Source organism: Rattus norvegicus, chromosome 4 (genome assembly GCF_036323735.1).
Source record: "Rattus norvegicus strain BN/NHsdMcwi chromosome 4, GRCr8, whole genome shotgun sequence".
Taxonomy (NCBI): domain Eukaryota; kingdom Metazoa; phylum Chordata; class Mammalia; order Rodentia; family Muridae; genus Rattus; species Rattus norvegicus.
In genome coordinates, this window is record NC_086022.1 from 48,667,437 (window position 1) to 48,690,615 (window position 23,179).

Sequence of the window (23,179 nt, forward strand, 5' to 3'; positions counted from 1 at the left end):
CTGACTTCTCTTCTCTCTTGAGTAGCCACAAATGAAAACCTATTCCCAGGAATTTGCAAGTTAACTATAAAATGCTTATTATAAGAAAGTAAAAATGGAGAGAAAAATCTCAAAGCATGAGCAGATAACAAACTGTTTTGTCCTTCAGACAAACAAAAAAGCAAAGTAACTATTAGAATATATCTTCTGAATGATTCTTCATAAAAATATATCTACTCACAAAATTGTAAATTAAGAAATTAATTTAAGATGAACTCCTTCTCCCAATTAAAAAAATATTGATCTTAAAATAATCAATTAGAATTTTTACTCTGGTTTAGGACTTAAAATAATTTTAGCTTGATGGAAAAGTTTTAAAAACTTTTAAACTTAGTACAGAAAGTTCTCCATGCAGTCACATAGCTTCCACTTAGATTAGAGAAGTTCACCAGATCTATACTACATCTAAACTACTTAGGAATGGCTGGTCTAAGTTATTAAAGGCTTAGTAAGATGATGGTACTAGATTTTTTTATAACTACTATTGTACTATAGCTGGTTTTAGGGCAGAACACAGAAAATGTATGCATGTGTGCCAAAGCATGTATATGCATGTATACTCATTAAGCTCAAATATTAAGAATATCTGTATACCATTGCTGAGTAAAGAGGTCATTCTGATATCTTGTGAAGAGCTTTCCTGTATATGTAATCTCCATCCCACTGGATATTTTGCTAATCTTCTTTTAGGACTGTTATAGGTTTAACAATTTGTAGCAAACCATATTTTAAGGAACACACAATTTCATAACATTACATAATGTGCATACAATGTCTTTATGTTTCTAGTCTAACTTTTCTCTATGTAGTCTGAAAAACAAAATCATGGATATAGTTTTTAAGAAATTTGATGTGAATAAAACTATATTTAAAAATAATGATAGAAAAATACATTATCACAAGGGAAAAAAAGCTCAGGCAGTGTTGGGTGCTATCTTTTTTCAAAGCAATTTGGCTCTCACTGTGAAAGACACTGGGACCTTCTGAGACACTTCAGCAGATGGGCAACATGATTTCAGCTATTTCTTTTAAATGAACAGTACCAGCTGCCATGTTGAGAAGAGACTGTTGGGGCATATTTAGGATAGTATTACAGCAATCAAAGGTAAGAAATGGCAGTGTCTTGCTTGACCAGGAAGGTTAACAAGATGAGCCAATGCCTCAGGCACAGCTATGAGGCTGATAGAAGACTGAAAGGCTCATAGTTGTCTGTCCAGGGAAAGCAGTAAATATAAGAGTAACACAAGAAGAAAGACGAAAGAGGAAAACAGAATGGTTAAAGACGGGAAGCATGATGGAAATGCTACTCACATATAGAAAATTTATGTAAATTAAAGAATCGGAAGGAAAAAAATAGAAGAAATTAGCCACAAGAAAATTCCAATTAGGAAGCAAAAACTTCAGCATGAGTACCATTTAGGAAGCCAGAACACTTTAATTAAAATTGATGGGTGCTCTTGTGCATTAACATGGCTCCAGTCAGGCCCATCTGTCTGGTGGTATGGCTGCCATCTACAAAATGTGCCAGATTCACAGGCCACAGGTGCCAACCCAAAATAATTTTAAAGATTACTTTGAGCAGGTAAGAAGATTCCAGAAATAGCACAGTCACCTCAGGGGCATTTCACAGTGAGTTTGGTACAATTTTATAATTCTAAGAAAAATTTAAATCATGTACAGTTTAGACACTGAGCTAATTCGATCTCTTGTGACCCGTGGAAACTGCTTAAACATCTTAGCTGTTTCCACTAGCCCATGCCATTTTCAGAATTTCTGATGTTCACAGCGCTGTGTAATATGGCATATACCAATATCCCCATTTAATTTCTCTTCGTCTCTATATAGTTTAAATTAATCCTCTTCTTGCCTTCGATGCATACATATAACACACATTTTTCACTTATTATGACCAACTTTTTATTTTTGTATTTTTTCTAATAACATCAATTAATGTTCTGTTTTTGTGAATAGAAAGCTAAAAGTTCAAGTTGCATGATGTCTTTTCCTAACCTAATGGGAAATTAAAGTATTTGTTCTAGGTGTTAGGGATGTACTGATAATTATGTAGGCTGTATCTACATCTATAATATCTGTTATATTTTGGAGAAAGGAGTTTCCTTACACATAATTCCTGCTTCTTGCCCCATTCACTTCTGTTTTATTTCTCTTCTTCCATAGGTCACTGCAGTTCCTGGCTAATTCTTCCTGTTACTGTTAGACCATGTTAATTCAGACAAGCTAACATTGGAAAGTATGCCTTTTCTTTAGCTTTATTAACATGTCCATAAATCACTCCAAACAACTCAACACACACACACACACCCACACACACATATACATATATATATATATATATATATATATATATAGAGAGAGAGAGAGAGAGAGAGAGAGAGAGACAGAGAGACAGAGAGAGACAGAGAAGGGAAGAGAGAGGAAGAGGGAGAAAGAGAGCGAAGGACAGATAGACAGAGACATACAGTGTATACACACTCAGAGAAAGATACAGACAGACAGAGACAGACTGAGAGACAGACACAGCAAACACTAGTTATTTCCTTAAGTGTTAGAGTTGAATGATGACTCAGATGGGGGAGATAAGTCTTTTTGCTCCGGATTTTTTATCTGTTCCCAATAGTTCACAGTTGCTAGGTAAAGGCTCTCTGATGACCAACATGCTGGGCTGTGGTCTACAAGTATACCATATTATCATTAGAAATCATTTTATTGACTTTTATTTTGCCAGTTGTGCTGGCTGTGTTTGTGTTTGGTTTTATGATTCCCACATTGCCATTTTACTGGCCATGTTTAAAGCAGGCTAAGTTGCCGTCCTTTACAACAATTTAGTTGACTTGTAATAAAAATACCATTTCTTTATAATTTCTCCAGTATTCTTGTGAGGTTACTTGATCCTTCCCCCACATATACATTCAAACACAAATGTTGAAGACTAGCACTTAGGAGTGTCAGTAAAATTGTGTGAGCACATGATGAAGAGGTAGTTTCTTCACTTAACAAGCAGTCTCAAAGGCTTTTTCTTGCTTCTGTTGTTGTTGTTTGCTTTGTTTTGTTTTTTTCCAGAGAAGTTACTCTCCTGCTTTTAGTTATTTGAAATGACTTACCAAATTATAGAATCAAGCTCTACTAGTCATTTAAAGAAAACAGTTTAGAATTAAAATGAAAGGTTTTCATAACTTGATCAAGAACACACTTTGGCTTGTAGTGTCTGCTTTCTAATTACTTGTAAAATGTGTAAGGGCAAAGGCTTCTGTAACACCTAATACAGTACATTAAGGTACCTGAGTCGGAAGGATGCTGCTTACATTCTGAAATCAGTTCCAGATTGACGAACACAGAATTCTGGTGATGATCATCCAAGAGTTTCTATAAGATGAGTTGAAAGGAAAACACTCTTAGGTCTGAGACAATATTTGTTATTGACATTTTAACACCTAATTTTTTTCATCTTTATTAAGTTGGGTATTTCTTATTTACATTTCGATTGTTATTCCCTTTCCCAGTTTCCTGGCCAACATCTCCCTAATCCCTCCTCCTCCCCTTCTATATGGGTGTTCCCCTCCCCATCCTCCCCCCATTACCGCCCTCCCCCAACAATCTAGTTCACTGGGGTTTCAGTCTTGGCAGGACCAAGGGCTTCTCCTCCCACTGGTGCTCTTACTAGGCTATTCATTGCTACCTATGAGGTTGGAGCCCAGTGTCAGTCCATGTAAAGTCTTTGGGTAGTGGCTTAGTCCCTGGAAGCTCTGGTTGCTTGGCATTGTTGTTCATATGGGGTCTCGAGCCCCTTCAAGCTCTTTCAGTCCTTTCTAAGATTCCTTCAATGGGGGTCCCATTCTCAGTTCAGTGGTTTAAGATGGCCTTCGCCTATGTATTTGCTGTATTCTGGCTGTGTCTCTCAGGAAAGATCTACATGCGGTTCCTGTCGGCCTGCACTTCTTTGCTTCATCCATCTTATCTAGTTTAACACCTAAATTTTTAATATAAGACGAGTAACTCTCATTCATTCAGGTCCTCTGGCCCTGTCTTGTGCAGCTGGCAGGTGTGTGAGTGTATGGGGCATCTCCAAGACATGTCAGAGACCTTAGATGGGAGAGACTTCCAGAATAAGGCAGGTGACATTAACTGAGATGTATAGTAGTTCTAACTTGTGGCACCACATTCACTGACAAATTCTTTTATAAAATATGTTCACGGGTTAGAGGGATGGCTCAGTGGTTAAGAGAACTGGCTGCTCTTCTGAAGGTCATGAGTTCAATTCCCAGCAGCCACATGGTGGCTCACAACCATCTGTAATGAATCCGATGCCCTCTTCTGGTGTGTCAAGGACAGTACGGTTATATACATAAAATAAATAAATAAAATATGTTCACTACAAAATGGAAATATATCTTATTTTTTACCATTAATTCATTTGTTTATTTATTGTACATCTCACCCACTGCCCCTTCCAGTCCCCAATCACACAGTCCTTTCCGATCTGCCCCTCCCTTTCTTCTCTGAAAGCATGCCAAACTTCCCCAAGTATTTCCTAAACCTGGGCACATCAAGTCTCTGCAGAATTAGGGTTTAGGAAATGCTAGGGGAAAGTTAGAACTTACTTTTTGATTAGATTAGAATATTTGATTAATATACTGAATATTTTCCTCATTTTTTCCAATTGTCCACTTAGTTTTAAAATGAGAGCCATTTAATATTTTCATAAAGCCACATTTTAGGAAATATTAGTATTCGTACAGTGTTGACAACATGGGTATTTTTATAATATTATTTTGTATAAACTCATTTGAAAGTCCAATTGAATGGCTTGGAATATTTTCTTTCCTTTATTGATATGTGTGGTTATAGAAAATATATGCGTTATTCTGTTGTAGAAATATAAGAACTTGAATGTGGATATGAGTGTATATATATATACATATATACACATTTGGTGTGTATATATATATATATATATATATATATATGTGTGTGTGTGTGTGTGTGTGTGTGTGTGTGTGTGTGTGTGTATTTCTACGAAGAATCCAGACACACATACCGTAAAGATGTTACACTTTATCTATTACTGGTTGTATTTCCTGTTAGTCATGTTCCTTGATGTTTCACACTGATACACTCAAAGAATTTTAATTGCTGGCATTTAATTGTATTAATATAAAGCAGGTTATGTAGCACTTTAATGTTTATTTACAAATTCCTCACCTTTACTTATTATTTATCTCTGTCTCTTACTCCTATGGTTTGTCTAAAAACACATTTTCTCAATTAGTTGAATGCAAAGTACAATTTGAGTTGTTATAAAATTATTATCTTACTAAATATTAAAATAATTGTGCTCCATAATTTCTGATTTTCAGTGTTTTAAAATTTTGAAGGTTTATTTCATTTGAATGTGAAAATTTCTATGTATACATGGAAAATATATCTTTCCTGTAGTTATTTTTGGATTCATTATCTCCTCTACATATTTATTTGCAATATTTTGAAGAACTAATAGCTCTTCACTATGCTTTGTGACAGAATTTTCTTCCTTATTAATGTGAATAAATAATACAGTTTTATATTTATTTGTGATATAAATTATTTTTTAATTTCATTCAACTATTTCCTTAAAGTAATTTTATTATGTATAAAGTTTAAATAAACATATATTAAAATTTATGAAAATAGTCCTTAATGTCTTTTGGAAAGCTGTTTTAGAAAGCTTCCTCGTCTTTAAATATATAAATATATATGCATGTGTAATTCCAAGTATACTAAATATATATTTATAAATATTTATCATTTTTAAATATATATTTTAAATGAGAATAATTTCTCATCTCACTAATTGAAAATAAAGTTTAAAAAATGTGTGACTGTAACAAAAACCTTTTACAATCTAATGGTGTTTTGTATAAAAAAGCTATTCTTTCCCCTTCCTTTTAGAAATGTTAGTGTGTGACATTATATGAGGAAGACATCTAGCTCCACAATCCTATGATTGAAAGGACTGCTCTATCATTAGGACTTGGCATGAGTTACTTGCCTAGTCGTTGTAACAAAATAACTGGCAGAAACTGCTTAAAACAAGAAGCATTTATTTAGTCTAACAACTTTAGAAGATTCAACATCAGAGTTACTAGGCTCTGTGTCTCTGGGCTGGAAGTACATGGTGGCAATAGAGTCCTGAAGCTTTGTCATCTAAGAATAGTATGGTGGTGGGTGTATGTGGGGGCTTCTTCATCTCAGGACATCTTGGTACTGGGTATGGGGAGCTTCTCATCTCTGTACAGCATGGTACTAATAAGGTGTTTTCAGTGCAAAAGATGTATCAGTGCTCATAACTTTTGACTATATAGTCTTGATACTAAATTTATCATTGTAAATTATTTGTAGAAAGAAGTTTGGAAATAATGTGTAAGCATTAGACCTTTAGATACAGCACTGAATCATGTCTCAAAAGAAAGGAAAGAAAGACTGGGTAAAGGGAGTCATAATGTCATTGCTAATGAGCTGTTAGCATCTAGATAGCTTCTGCTCAGATTTATTCCACTGACCATTTTCTCATAAAGGCCAAGTACCCAGCACCATCTCCTGTCATTTGGATAATTCTTACCAGTGGATATATTTAATTATCTCTCATTATTTAAAAGGATTCTTTAGTTGATGTCAGCCTTCAGCTCCAAACCATTTTATACAATCTTTTACAACAGTCTTCCTTGATGGAGCTCTTTATCCTTATTTATTCTTTCTTCTCCTCCTTCCTTTTCTCCTTCTTCTCCTTCTCCTTTTCCTCCTCCTTCTCCTTCTCTTTCCCCTTCTCCTCGTCCTTGTCCTTCTCATCCCTGTCCTCCTCCTCCTTCTCTTCCTCCTTCTTCTCTTCCTCCTTCTTTCTTCTTACTGAAAGAGCTCTCTGATTTGTTTATGTGTCACACTGAATCAAGTCTAAAATTTCTTTATATTTGGATTGAACGTGGGTGTTCAAGGTTCTTAGCAAGGCTCCTGTTCATCTTAGTTAACGCCTTCTCTGTACTCAGTGTGTTAGAAAGAAACCTAATGCTATCATTAGAGGCATGAAAAATCACACACACCACATTCGTTTTTCTCTGTCAATTATTTCCCATCATTACAAACCTCAGGCAAAATGAGAAAGAGTGAAATTTCTGCAATAGCACCTAAACTACCAAAGTGTCGGAGCACTGCTCATTTTAAATTGTTAGCATTATCAGAATCAGTGGAACACGGACTCTGAGAAATAGAGGAAAGAAAATATAATTAAGATATTTTATTAACATTTGAAAAACTCACTTTGTACTGCAAAAATAATGGGAAATCTCTTGAGAGAAAAAATTGAGCATCATCATATGGATTATCTGTGACAGTCTTTCCATATTTATTAGTTCAAAATAAAACCGAACCTTTGTATGTGTGAATTTCTTTATTTTGTGATGGGACTTATTGATGCATTGTCAATCCTCATTTGAGAAGCTTCTATGTGTTGAGGAAGCTAAAAACCAAGTGACTACATTATCTAGTCTCCTCCTTCCTTAATGGACTGCTGTTGTCCTGCAAGTACCAGGTCTCCTAGGTAATGGTGTTGCTCCTGCACACATAGGTCATGACATGTGACCAACTGCACAGTTCCAAGCCTTAGTCTTTGCTTCTTTGCTCACAGGTAGGTCCCTATTCATACTGATAGTCACCTTTCCACTTTTTCTGCCATGATGTGATACAGTCTGAGGATATCTACCTGAGTGTTGCTACCACGATGTTTTTTGGTTTTTTTTTTTTTTTTTTTTTTTTTTTTTACTTTTCAGCCCCACAATCATGAGTTATATAATCTTCCACATAAAGTACCCAACCTTAAGCATTCCTGTAGAGTAACACATAACACAGTAAGACGAAGGACATCTCTAGCCTGTCATTACTGTTACTGTCTACTAAACTAATGTCTTGCTCTCAGTGCTATGAATAATTTAAAATGTACAGCAACATCAAGCTTTGACATAGCATCTCAGGTCCTCACTATGTTGATGCTGTGAAGCGATGCTTTTTTTTAAAAAAGAGAATTCAAAACATCATTTTTGTGACCATTTGACAAAGAGGGAAAATGTAATTTTTTTGCCCCATGTCTCCCAAGATTCTCGGTGGAAATGTTTATTTTATGCTTTGCTCCCTGCTTACCATCATTGTTAGGCACAGCAAAGAAACTAAAACCACGCATTTTCAGCTCTTCATTACTACCATTTTCAAGGTTTCTTTGTAAAGGCCTTTTGACTATGCACCCAGCAAGAAAACTTTTAATGAGCATTTATTTGTCTGAGATGCTAAAATAATATAAAACTAAAAGACAGAGAGTTTTCAGTAGAAATATGTCCTAATAAGTGATAGACAATCTGTATGTGAAGGAGCACTTGGAAAACTTCACAGAACACTTCGTCTAAAATTCATTTAATAGACACAGCATCTGAGATAGAAACTATGTAGAAGGAAGAAATTTAACAGTAATCAATGAAGATCTGAGAACACATCACAGGACAAAGTCCTCTACTTAATAAAATCAACATTCAAACAAAAATAATAGTCTAAGAAGATACTTCTCAAAGGATTAAATGTTATGAATAAGAAATATAAGCATCTAGAGATGTTTTGAAGTTATCACTTCTCCCATCATTAAAAATAATTGCCACAAGGACTGAATAATTAAATTAGCATCCTTGCCGGTTGTGGTGGCGCACACCGGTAGGATTTGCTGAAGGAGGCAGAGGCAGGAGGATCACGAGTTCGAGAAAACAAACATGGAATATCCAAACACACCAGAAAAGCAAGATCTAGTTTCAAAATCATATTTGATCATGATGCTGGAGGACTTCAAGAAAGACATGAACACACTTAGGGAAACACAGGAAATCATTAATAAACAAGTAGAGGCCTACAGAGAGGAATGGCAAAAATCCCTGAAAGAATTCCAGGAAAACACAATCAAACAGATGAAGGAATTAAAAATGGAAATAGAAGCAATCAAGAAAGAACACATGGAAACAACCCTGGATATAGAAAACCAAAAGAAGAGACAAGGAGCTGTAGATACAAGCTTCACCAACAGAATACAAGAGATGGAAGAGAGAATCTCAGGAGCGGAAGATTCCATAGAAATCATTGACTCAACTGTCAAAGATAATGTAAAGCGGAAAAAGCTACTGGTCCAAAACATACAGGAAATCCAGGACTCAATGAGAAGATCAAACCTAAGGATAATAGGTATAGAAGAGAGTGAAGACTCCCAGCTCAAAGGACCAGTAAATATCTTCAACAAAATCATAGAAGAAAACTTCCCTAACCTAAAAAAAGAGATACCCATAGGCATACAAGAAGCCTACAGAACTCCAAATAGATTGGACCAGAAAAGAAACACCTCCCGTCACATAATTGTCAAAACACCAAACGCACAAAATAAAGAAAGAATATTAAAAGCAGTAAGGGAAAAAGGTCAAGTAACATATAAAGGGAGACCTATCAGAATCACACCAGACTTCTCGCCAGAAACTATGAAGGCCAGAAGATCCTGGACTGATGTCATACAGACCCTAAGAGAACACAAATGCCAGCCCAGGTTACTGTATCCAGCAAAACTCTCAATTAACATTGATGGAGAAACCAAGATATTCCATGACAAAACCAAATTTACACAATATCTTTCTACAAATCCAGCACTACAAAGGATAATAAATGGTAAAGCCCAACATAAGGAGGCAAGCTATACCCTAGAAGAAGCAAGAAACTAATCGTCTTGGCAACAAAACAAAGAGAATGAAAGCACACAAACATAACCTCACATCCAAATATGAATATAAAGGGAAACAATAATCACTATTCCTTAATATCTCTCAATATCAATGGCCTCAACTCCCCAATAAAAAGACATAGATTAACAAACTGGATACGCAACGAGGACCCTGCATTCTGCAGCCTACAGGAAACACACCTCAGAGACAAAGGCAGACACTACCTCAGAGTGAAAGGCTGGAAAACAACTTTCCAAGCAAATGGTCAGAAGAAGCAAGCTGGAGTAGCCATTCTAATATCAAATAAAATCAATTTCCAACTAAAAGTCATCAAAAAAGATAAGGAAGGACACTTCATATTCATCAAAGGAAAAATCCACCAAGATGAACTCTCAATCCTAAATATCTATGCCCCAAATACAAGGGCACCTACATACGTAAAAGAAACCTTACTAAAGCTCAAAACACACATTGCACCTCACACAATAATAGTGGGAGATTTCAACACCCCACTCTCATCAATGGACAGATCATGGAAACAGAAATTAAACAGTGATGTCGACAGACTAAGAGAAGTCATGAGCCAAATGGACTTAACGGATATTTATAGAACATTCTATCCTAAAGCAAAAGGATATACCTTCTTCTCAGCTCCTCATGGTACTTTCTCCAAAATTGACCATATAATTGGTCAAAAAACGGGCCTCAACAGGTACAGAAAGATAGAAATAATCCCATGCGTGCTATCGGACCACCACGGCCTAAAACTGGTCTTCAATAACAATAAGGGAAGAATGCCCACATATACGTGGAAATTGAACAATGCTCTACTCAATGATAACCTGGTCAAGGAAGAAATAAAGAAAGAAATTAAAAACTTCTTAGAATTTAATGAAAATGAAGATACAACATACTCAAACTTATGGGACACAATGAAAGCTGTGCTAAGAGGAAAACTCATAGCGCTGAGTGCCTGCAGAAAGAAACAGGAAAGAGCATATGTCAGCAGCTTGACAGCACACCTAAAAGCTCTAGAACAAAAAGAAGCAAATACACCCAGGAGGAGTAGAAGGCAGGAAATAATCAAACTCAGAGCTGAAATCAACCAAGTAGAAACAAAAAGGACCATAGAAAGAATCAACAGGACCAAAAGTTGGTTCTTTGAGAAAATCAACAAGATAGATAAACCCTTAGCCAGACTAACGAGAGGACACAGAGAGTGCGTCCAAATTAACAAAATCAGAAATGAAAAGGGAGACATAACTACAGATTCAGAGGAAATTCAAAAAATCATCAGATCTTACTATAAAAACCTATATTCAACAAAATTTGAAAATCTTCAGGAAATGGACTATTTCCTAGACAGATACCAGGTATCAAAGTTAAATCAGGAACAGATAAACCAGTTAAACAACCCCATAACTCCTAAGGAAATAGAAGCAGTCATTAAAGGTCTCCCAACCAAAAAGAGCCCAGGTCCAGATGGGTTTAGTGCAGAATTCTATCAAACCTTCATAGAAGACCTCATACCAATATTATCCAAACTATTCCACAAAATTGAAACAGATGGAGCCCTACCGAATTCCTTCTACGAATCTACAATTACTCTTATACCTAAACCACACAAAGACACAACAAAGAAAGAGAACTTCAGACCAATTTCCCTTATGAATATCGACGCAAAAATACTCAATAAAATTCTGGCAAACCGAATTCAAGAGCACATCAAAACAATCATCCACCATGATCAAGTAGGCTTCATCCCAGGCATGCAGGGATGGTTTAATATACGGAAAACCATCAACGTGATCCATTATATAAACAAACTGAAAGAACAGAACCACATGATCATTTCATTAGATGCTGAGAAAGCATTTGACAAAATTCAACACCCCTTCATGATAAAAGTCCTGGAAAGAATAGGAATTCAAGGCCCATACCTAAACATAGTAAAAGCCATATACAGCAAACCAGTTGCTAACATTAAACTAAATGGAGAGAAACTTGAAGCAATCCCACTAAAATCAGGGACTAGACAAGGCTGCCCACTCTCTCCCTACTTATTCAATATAGTTCTTGAAGTTCTAGCCAGAGCAATCAGACAACAAAAGGAGATCAAAGGGATACAGATCGGAAAAGAAGAGGTCAAAATATCACTATTTGCAGATGATATGATAGTATATTTAAGTGATCCCAAAAGTTCCACCAGAGAACTACTAAAGCTGATAAACAACTTCAGCAAAGTGGCTGGGTATAAAATTAACTCAAATAAATCAGTTGCCTTCCTCTATACAAAAGAGAAACAAGCCGAGAAAGAAATTAGGGAAACGACACCCTTCATAATAGACCCAAATAATATAAAGTACCTCGGTGTGACTTTAACCAAGCAAGTAAAAGATCTGTACAATAAGAACTTCAAGTCACTGAAGAAAGAAATTGAAGAAGACCTCAGAAGATGGAAAGATCTCCCATGCTCATGGATTGGCAGGATTAATATAGTAAAAATGGCCATTTTACCAAAAGCAATCTACAGATTCAATGCAATCCCCATCAAAATACCAATCCAATTCTTCAAAGAGTTAGACAGAACAATTTGCAAATTCATCTGGAATAACAAAAAACCCAGGATAGCTAAAGCTATCCTCAACAATAAAAGGACTTCAGGGGGAATCACTATCCCTGAACTCAAGCAGTATTACAGAGCAATAGTGATAAAAACTGCATGGTATTGGTACAGAGACAGACAGATAGACCAATGGAATAGAATTGAAGACCCAGAAATGAACCCACACACCTATGGTCACTTGATTTTTGACAAAGGAGCCAAAACCATCCAATGGAAAAAAGATAGCATTTTCAGCAAATGGTGCTGGTTCAACTGGAGGGCAACATGTAGAAGAATGCAGATCGATCCAGGCTTATCACCCTGTACAAAGCTTAAGTCGAAGTGGATCAAGGACCTCCACATCAAACCAGACACACTCAAACTAATAGAAGAAAAACTAGGGAAGCATCTGGAACACATGGGCACTGGAAAAAATTTCCTGAACAAAACATGCTCTAAGATCAAGAATTGACAAATGGGATCTCATAAAACTGCAAAGCTTCTGTAAGGCAAAGGACACTGTGGTTAGGACAAAACGGCAACCAACAGATTGGGAAAAGATCTTTACCAACCCTACAACAGATAGAGGCCTTATATCCAAAATATACAAAGAACTCAAGAAGTTAGACCGCAGGGAAACAAATAACCCTATTAAAAAATGGGGTTCAGAGCTAAACAAAGAATTCACAGCTGAGGAATGCCGAATGGCTGAGAAACACCTAAAGAAATGTTCAACATCTTTAGTCATAAGGGAAATGCAAATCAAAACAACCCTGAGATTTCACCTCACACCAGTGCGATTGGCTAAGATCAAAAACTCAGGTGACAGCAGATGCTGGCGAGGTTGTGGAGAAAGAGGAACACTCCTCCATTGTTGGTGGGATTGCAGACTGGTAAAACCATTCTGGAAATCAGTCTGGAGGTTCCTCAGAAAATTGGACATTGAACTGCCTGAGGATCCAGCTATACCTCTCTTGGGCATATACCCAAAAGATGCCTCAACATATAAAAGAGACACGTGCTCCACTATGTTCATCGCAGCCTTATTTATAATAGCCAGAAAATGGAAAGAACCCAGATGCCCTTCAACAGAGGAATGGATACAGAAAATGTGGTACATCTACACAATGGAATATTACTCAGCTATCAAAAACAACGAGTTTATGAAATTCGTAGGCAAATGGTTGGAACTGGAAAATATCATCCTGAGTGAACTAACCCAATCACAGAAAGACATACATGGTATGCACTCATTGATAAGTGGCTATTAGCCCAAATGCTTGAATTACCCTAGATCCCTAGAACAAACGAAACTCAAGACGGATGATCAAAATGTGAATGCTTCACTCCTTCTTTAAATGAGGAAAAAGAATACCCTTGGCAGGGAAGGGAGAGGCAAAGATTAAAACAGAGACTGAAGGAACACCCATTCTGAGCCTGTCCCACATTTGGCCCATACATATACAGCCACCCAATTGGACTAGATGGATGAAGCAAAGAAGTGCAGACCGACAGGAGCCGGATGTAGATCGCTCCTGAGAGACACAGCCAGAATACAGCAAATACAGAGGCGAATGCCAGCAGCAAACCACTGAACTGAGAATAGGTCCCCTATTGAAGGAATCAGAGAAAGAACTGGAAGAGCTTGAAGGGGCTCGAGACCCCAAAAGTACAACAATGCCAAGCAACCAGAGCTTCCAGGGACTAAGCCACTACCTAAAGACTATACATGGACTGACCCTGGACTCTGACCCCATAGGTAGCAATGAATATCCTAGTAAGAGCACCAGTGGAAGGGGAAGCCCTGGGTCCTGCTAAGACTGAACCCCCAGTGAACTAGTCTATGGGGGGAGCTCGGCAATGGTGGGAGGGTTGGGAGGGGAACACCCATAAGGAAGGGGAGGGGGGAGGGGGATGTTTGCCCGGAAACCGGGAAAGGGAATAACACTCAAAATGTATATAAGAAATACTCAAGTTAATAAAAAAAAAAATTAGCATCCTTAATGACATGGAAAATGGATCAAATCATTCAATACAGAAGACTAGATATAGATATAGATATGATCAAATTTTTCCTATTAGAAATGGAGTAATAGGCTTTGACATTAAAGTGAATAGCAAAGTAACTAAATAAATAAATATAACATATAAAGAATAAAATACAATTTTTAGGAATAAATGAATTTCAAACACTAAGAAAGATGCAAGACTACTTGTATCTAGGTAGATCTTAATCAAATTTTTGGCATCAAGAATGAAAGAATGATAAATTTTCAAAAAAATCCAAAAAGAAACTCGTCAAATCATGACCACATCTGGTTTTTAATGTAATTAAATCAAAATAACTGATTTTCAGTTTTCAGTGACATCAGATAACACAAGAGTGCTGTGAAAGGTTTTAAGGAAATATCAGTTTGAATCTTGACTCCTATAATGCAGCAAAATAACTACGGAATTCCAAAAGTATTTTCAAATGTGTGAGCCAGAAAAATTATTACATCTAAATGTCTATTAATAAGTAACCGTAAAAATGACTTCAAATGAACCTAAAAATCAATTAACAAAAGAAGTACAGAAAGAATCAGAAAACCACTGAAGACAAAACAACACAAAATAATTTCAAACCGATGTTTGGAATTCACATTTATAACAATATCATGGGTGATGACTACTTGATTATGTTTTTGTCTGAGTTATTTACTCATGAAAATAATGCTCAATAATTTTGTTAATATGTTTTCCTTTGAGGAGTTTAATATAAGAAGCTGATTCTTTTACTATTGTCGGGGAAATCAATTAAGAGTGTAATTGTTAACAGTGTAATTCCTCAGGCTGGAGAAATGGCTCAGGACTTACAAAGCACAAAGAGTTGGTTCCCAATATCCATGCCAGGTACATGAGAGATTTTTTTTCTTTAATTTTTATTAAATTTGGTATTTCTTATTTACATTTCGAATGTTTTTCCCTTTCCCGGATTCCTGTCCATAAGCCACCTAACCCCTCCATCTCCCGTTCTATATGGGTGTTCCCCTCCCTATCCTACCCCATTACACCCCTAAACAATCCCCTACACTGGGGGTCCAAACTTAGCAGGACCAAGGGCTTCCCCTTCCACTGGTGCCCCAACAAGGCTATTCACTGCTACCAATGCAGTTGGAGCCCAGGGTCAGTCCATGTATAGTCTTTGTGTAGTGGTTTAGTCCCTGGAAGCTCTGGTTGGTTGGCATTGTTATTCTTATGGAGTAGCAAGCTCCTTCAAACCTTTCTCTAATTCCTCCAACAGGGGTCCCGTTCTCTGTCCAATGGTTTGTTGCTGGCATTCACCCATGTATTTGACATGTTCTGGCTGCGTTTATCAGGAGAAATCTATATCCAGCTCCTGTCAGCAGGTACTTCTTAGCTTCATCCACCTTATCTAGTTTTGGTCTCTCTCTCTCTCTCTCTCTCTCTCTCTCTCTCTCTCTATATATATATATATATATATATATATATATATACATACATACATATATATGTATATATACATACATACATATATATGTATATATATATATATATATGCCAAATGAGGGGCAGGCTCTGAATGGCTGTTCCTTCAGTCTCTGACACAAACTTTGCCTCCCTATCCCCTCCTATGGGTATTTTTGTTACCCCGTTAAAGAAGGAGTGAAGCATCCCCATTTTGGTCATCCTTCTTGAGTTTCATGTGTTTTGTGCATCTTGGGTAATTCGAGCATTTGGGCTAATATAAACTTATCAATGAGTGCATACCATGTGTATTTTTCTGTGATTGAGTTGCCTCACTCAGGATGATATTTTCTATGTCAATCCATTTGCCTATGAATTTCATGAAGTCATTGTTTGAGATAGCTGAGTAGTACTCCGTTGTGTAGATGTACCACATTTTCAGTATCCATTCCTCTGTTGAAGAACATCTGGGTTCTTTCTAGCTTATGGCTATTATAAATAAGGCAGCTATGAACATAGTGGAGCATGTCACTTTGTTGTATGTTGGAGCATCTTTTGGGTATATGCCCAGGAGAGGTATAGCTGGGTCCTAAGGTAGTGCAATGTCCAATTTTCCGAGGAACCTCCGGACTGATTTCCATAGAGGTTGTACCAGTCTGCAATCCCACCAACAATGGAGGAGTGCTCCTCTTTCTCCACATACTCATGATCATCTGCTGTTGCCTGAGTGATGGATCTTAGCCATTCTGACTGGTGTGAGGTGGAATCTCAGGGTTGTTTTGGTTTCCCTAATGACTAAGGATTTTGAACATTTCTTTAGGTGCTTCCCAGCCATTTGATATTCCTCAGCTGTGAATTTTTTTTTAACTCTGTACCCACATTTACGAATAGGGTTATTTGGCTCTCTAGAGTCTAACTTCATGAGTTCTTTGTATATTTTCTATATTAGCCCTCTATCACATGTAGGATTGCTAAAGACCTTTTCCCAATCTGTTGGTTACTGTTTGTCCTATTGACACTCTCCTTTGCCTTACAGAAACTGAAGCTTTATGAGATCCCATTTGTCAATTCTTGATCTTAGAGCATAAGCCACTGGTGTTCTGTTCAGAAAAATTTTTCCAGTGCCAATGTGTTCGAGATTGTTTCCCACATTTTCTTCTATTAGATTGAATGTGTCTGGTTTGATGTGGGGGTCCTTGATCCACTTGAACTTAAGCTTTGTACATGGTGATAAGAATGGATTGATTTGCATTCTTCTATATAATGACCTGCAGTTGAACCAGCACCATTTGTTGAAAATACTATTTTTTTCCATTGGATGGTTTAGTTCCTTTGTCAAAAATCAAGTGACCATAGGTGTGTGGGTTCATTTCTGATTCTTCAATTCTGTTCCACTGGTCTATCTGCCTGTCTCTGTACAGTTTTTTTTTCTTTTATCACCATTGCTCTGTAATAGTGCTTGAGTTCAGGAGTTGTGATTTCCCCAGAAGTCCTTTTATTATTGAGGATTGTTTTAGCTATCCTCGGTTTTTTGTTATTCCAAATGAATTTGCAAATTGTTCTTTCTATACCTATGAAGAGTTGGATTGGAATTTTGATGGGGATTGCCTTGAATCTGTAGATTGCTTTTGGTAAAATGGCCATTTTTACTATATTAATCCTGCCACTCCATGAGCATGGGGAATCTCGCCATCTTCTGAGGTCTCCAATTTCTTTCTTCAGAGACTTAAAGTTCTTATCATATAGATCTTTCACTTGCTTGATTAAAGTCACACCGAGGTATTTTATATTATTTGGGACTATTATGAAGGATGTTGTTTCATTAATTTCTTTCTTAGCTTGTTTATCTTTTGTGTACAGGAAAGCTACTGATTTATTTGAGTTAATTTTATACCCAGCAACTTTGCTGAAATTGTTTATCAGGCTTAGTAGTTCTCTGGTGGAACTTTTGGGGTCACTTAAGTATACCATCATGTCATCTGCAAATAGTGATATTTTGACTTCTTCCTTTCCAATTTGTATCCCTTTGACCTCCTTTCGTTGTCTGATTGCTGTGGCTAGGACTTCGAGAACTATATTGAATAAATAGGGAAAGAGAGGGCAGCTTTGTCTAGTCCCTGATTTTAGTGGGATTGCTTCAAGTTTCTCTCCATTTAGTTTAACGTTAGTTATAGTTTTGCTGTAGATGGCTTTTAGTACATATATGTATGGGCCTTGAATTCCTGTTCATTTCAGAATTTTTATCATGAAGGAGTATTGAATTTTTTCAAATGCTTTCTCCACATCTGATGAAATGAACATGTGGTTTTTATCTTCGAATTTGTTCATATAGTGGATTACGTTGAAGGTTTCCTGTATATTGAAACATTCCTGCATACCTGGGATGAAGTCTACTTTATCGTGATGAAAGATCATTTTGGGTGTTCTTTGATTCAGTTTGTAAGAATTTTATGGAGTTTTGCATTGATATTTATAAGGGAAATTGGTCCGAAGTTCTCTTTCTTTGTTGGGTCTTTGTGTTTTAGGTATAAGAGTAATTGTGGCTTCAAAGAAGGTATTCGGTAGTGCTCCATCTGTTTCAATTTTGTGGAATAGTTTGGATAATATTGGTATGAGGTCCTCTATGAAGGTCTCATAGAATTCTGTGGTAAACCCATCTGGTCCTGGGCTTTTTTTGGTTGGGAGACCTTTAATGACTGCCTTTAATGACTGCTTCTATTTCTTTAGGAGTTATGGGGTTGTTTAAATGGTTTATCTGTTCCCGATTTAACTTTGATACGTGGTATTTGTCTAGAAAATTGTCCATTTCCTCCAGATTTTCAAATTTTGTTGAATATAGTCTTTTGTAGTAGGATCTGATGATTTTTTGAATTTCCTCTGATTCTATTGTTATGTCTCCCTTTTCATTTCTGATTTTGTTAATTTGGACACACACTCTGTGCCCTTTGGTTAGTCTGGCTAAGCGTTTATCTATCTTGTTGATTTTCTCAAAGAACCAGGTTTTGGTTCTGTTGATTCTTTCTATACTCCCTTTTTGTTTCTACTTGGTTGATTTTAGCCCTAAGTTTGATTATTTTCTGGCTTTTACCCCTTTCGCGTATATTTGCTTCTTCTTGTTCTAGAGCTTTTAAGTGTGCTGTCAAGCTGCTGATGTATGCTCTCACCTGTTTCTTTCTGCAGACACTAAGAGCTATGAGTTTTCCTTTTAGAAAAGCTTTCATTGTGTACACACAAATTTGAATATGTTGTACTTTAATTTTCATGAAATTCTAAAAAGTCTTAATTTCTTCCTTTATTTCTTCCTTGACCAAGTTATCACGCAGTACAGCCTTGTTCACTTTCATGCATATGTGGGCATTCTTTCTTTGTTGTTATTGAAGACCAGCCTTAGACCATGGTGGTCTGATAGTATACATGGGATTATTTTTATTTTTCTGTATCTGTTGAGGCCTGTTTTGTGACCAATTATATGGTCAATTTGGATAAGGTAACATGTGGTCAGAAGAAGGTATATCCTGTTGCTTTAGGATGGAATGTTCTATAAATATCTGTTAAGTCCATTTGGCTCATGACTTCTGTTAGTCTCTTTATGTGTCTGTTTAATTTGTTTCCATGGTCTGTCCATTGATGAGAGTGGGGTGTTGAAATCTCCTACTATTATTGTGTGAGGTGTAATGTGTGTTTGAGCTTTAGTAAGGTTTCTTTTATGTATGTAGGTGCCCTTATATTTGGAGCATAGATATTTAGAATTGAGAGTTCATCTTAGTGGATTTTTCCTTTGATGAATATGAAGTGTCCTTCCTTATCTTTTTTGATGACTTTTGGTTGAAAGTCAATTTTATTCAATATTAGAATGGCTACTCCAACTTGCTTCTTCAGATCATTTGATTGGAAATTTGTTTACTAGCTTTTTACTCTGAAGTAATGTCTGTCTTTGTTTCTGAGGTGTGTTTCCTGTAGGCAGCAAAATGCTGGGTCCTCTTTACATATCCAGTCTGTTAATCTGTGTCTTTTATTGTGAAAATGAGTCCATTGATGTTGAGACATATTAAGGAATAGTGATTGTTGCTTCCTGTTATTTTCATATTTGGAGGTGGGATTATGTTTGTGTACTTTTTTTTTTTGGTTTTGTTTCTAGAATATTACTTTCTTGCTTTTTTCAGGTTGTAGTTACCTCCTTATGTTGGGCTTTGGTATTTATTATCCTTTGTAGTGTTGGATTTGTAGAATGATATTATGTAAATTTGGTTTTGTCATGGAATATCTTGGTTTCTCCCTCGAAGTTAATTGATAGTTTTGCTGAATATATTATACTGGGCTGGCATTTGTGTTGTCTTACGGTCTGTATGATATCTGTCCAGGATCTTTTGGCTTTCATAGTCTCTGATGAGAAGTCTTGTGTTATTCTGATAGTTCTGTCTTTATATGTTACTTGGCCTTTTCCCTTACTGATTTTTATATTCTTTCTTTGTTTTTTTGCATTTGGTGTTTTGACTATTATGTGATGGGAGGAATTTCTTTTCTGGTCTAATCTATTCAGAATTCTGTAGGCTTCTTTTATGTTTATAGGCTTCTTTTTATTTAGGTTAGGTAAGTTTTCTTCTATGATTGTTTCGAACATATTTACTGACCCTTTAACTTGGGAGTCTTCACTCTTTTCTAAACCTATTATTCTTAGGTTTGATCTCCTTGTGTCCTGTATTTCCTGTATGTTTTGGGTGAGGAGCATTTTCTGTTTTGCATTATCTTTGACAGTTCTGTTGATGTTTTCTATGGTATCTTCTGCTCCTGAGATTCTCTCTTGTATCTCTTGTATTCTTTTGGTGATGTTCACATCTATGACTCCTGATCTCTTCCCTAGGTTTTCTATCTCTAGGGTTGTCTCCCTTTGTGCTTTCTTTATTGTTGCTATTTCCCTTTTTAACTCATTGATGGTTTTGTTCATTTCCTTCGCTTGTTTGGTTGTTTTTCAGCAATTCTTTAAGGGACTTTTGTGTTTCCTCCCTAAGGGCTTCCACTTGTTTACTTGTGTTCTCCTGTAATTCCTTAAGGGAGTTATTTATGACCTTCTTAAAGTCCTCCATAATCATGATAAAATGTGATTTTAACTAGATCTTGATTTTCTGGTGTGTTTGGATATCCATTGTTTGCTTTGGTGGGAGAACTGGGTTCTGATGATGCCAAGTAGTCTTGATTTTTGTTGCTTGGGTTCCTCCACTTTAGCTGTAGGTTCAGAGGACTAAATGCTTCTAGCCTCCATGACCATCTACACTCCTACAGACACTCATATACATGTAATTAAAAATGTTAAAACCTTTACAAGTACTCGCTTCAGAACTCTAAAGACTTTTCATGTAGAAAAGCAAGAAAAATTTGATAAATGCATCAGCATTTTGTAGACCAGCATGACATTTATATGGAAGGAAACCTCTAACTTTTAAACAACTAAATAAATACACCCTCTGCACTTCTGTATTCCAGATATAGATAAGTATAGTTATATGCCATAGTTTAACAGTGGTGTTGGTGACACATCTAACTTCACCACTTCACCAGATTATTGAAGTGGCTCTCTCTATATTCAGAAACTGAGTATATTGAGTATATTGATAGTAAAATGTGCTTCTCATTGGCTTATATGAACAAGAATAGTTTGCCTTGAAGGTGTTTATGGAGAACTCAGACTCCTCCTTCACAGAGACTCAGAGATAAAACGCTATCTTCCTTTATCTTTACATTTTTAAAAGAGGACTCCTATGTCCTTGGAAAATCAATGTCTTGAATTTAATGCTTGAAAATTACATTGGGTCTTCAAAATGAATCATCCATATTTTAAAAAGAAAGAATGGAATAAAAGTATTTTACAGTGAAGGTATTAAAAGAAGTGGAAGAAATGAGGACAACTCCTCCCATAATATCTACAAGAGGAATTAAAGCGCTTTTGTTTGAATTTGAGTCTTCTTTGGAACCTATTTAAATTAGGCTTAAATGTTCTACTTGTACCTGTTTGAATATCTTACAGTCTGCCTATTAATTTGTACTGTTTTAGGTTGGTTTCATTTGGTTTTCCTTTTTTTGCTATTAGTGTTGTTAGCCCTGGCTTTCCTGGAATTCACTCTGTACACAAGGCTGGCCTTGAACTCAGAGATCCACCTATCTCTGCCTCTTGAGTCCTTATGTTAAAAGTGTGTACCACCACTAACTAGGTTGATTTGTCAATTTTTATATTCCTTTTCTACAGGGTTGAGACAAAAATAAGTTTAACTTTTAGTTCCATTTTCAATCTATAAAATAAAACTTCATCTATTAAGATATATATAATATATATATACATATGTATATATATATATATATATATATATGTATAGAGAGAGAGAGAGAGAGAGAGTATAAGGGTTTTCCTAAGAATGATATTTTCAGATTTTCTCTTTAGATTAAAATCTCTCTATTTGTCTTCTTTGGATAATTAATTGTCAAATATATCTTTTCTTTTATTCTCCTATTCACTTTTATTCATCTGCAGTTTCACTTGTCATACTTAGAACTATTGACTGTACTTGGTCACATAATTATTGCTTCACATTCTTAATGATTACTGGTTATTTTGAGGGAGAATATTTTCTTTATAACATTGTTGAGATATATTAGTATCTTAATATTTTTATTTTTTCATTTTACTTTATTTTTGCGTGTAAAATTTTATTGACTATTTTTTTATTTATGTTTCAAATGGTATCGCCTATTCCCCATCCAGTGACCTACCTCTTCCCTCCTCCCCACCCTGCTCTTCCCCTACACTGGGGTGTCCAGCCTTGGTAGGACCAAGGGCTTCTCCTATCTTTTGTGCCCAACAAAGCCATCCTCTGCTACATAAGGGGCTGAAAACCTGGGTCTGTCCATGTGTACTCTGTGGATGGTGGTTTAGTCCCTGGGAGCTCTAATTAGTTGGTATTGTTGTACTTATAGGGTTGCAAGAGCCTTCAACTCCTTCAATCCTTTCTCTAACTCTTCCAATGGAGACCTTGTTCTCAATTTAATGGTTGCTGTGAGCATTTGCCTCTGTATTTGTCATGCTCTGGCAGAGCCTTTCAGGATACAGCCACATCAGGCTCCTGTCACTAATGCACTTCTTGGCATTAGCAATATTGTCAGGGTTTGGGGGCTCTATGTGTATGGGCTCGATCCCCAGGTTGAGAAGGCTAGAATAGCCATTTCTTCAGTCTCTGCTCCAAATTTTGTCTCCATACCTCTTCTTTTGAATATTTTCCCCATTCTAAGAAGA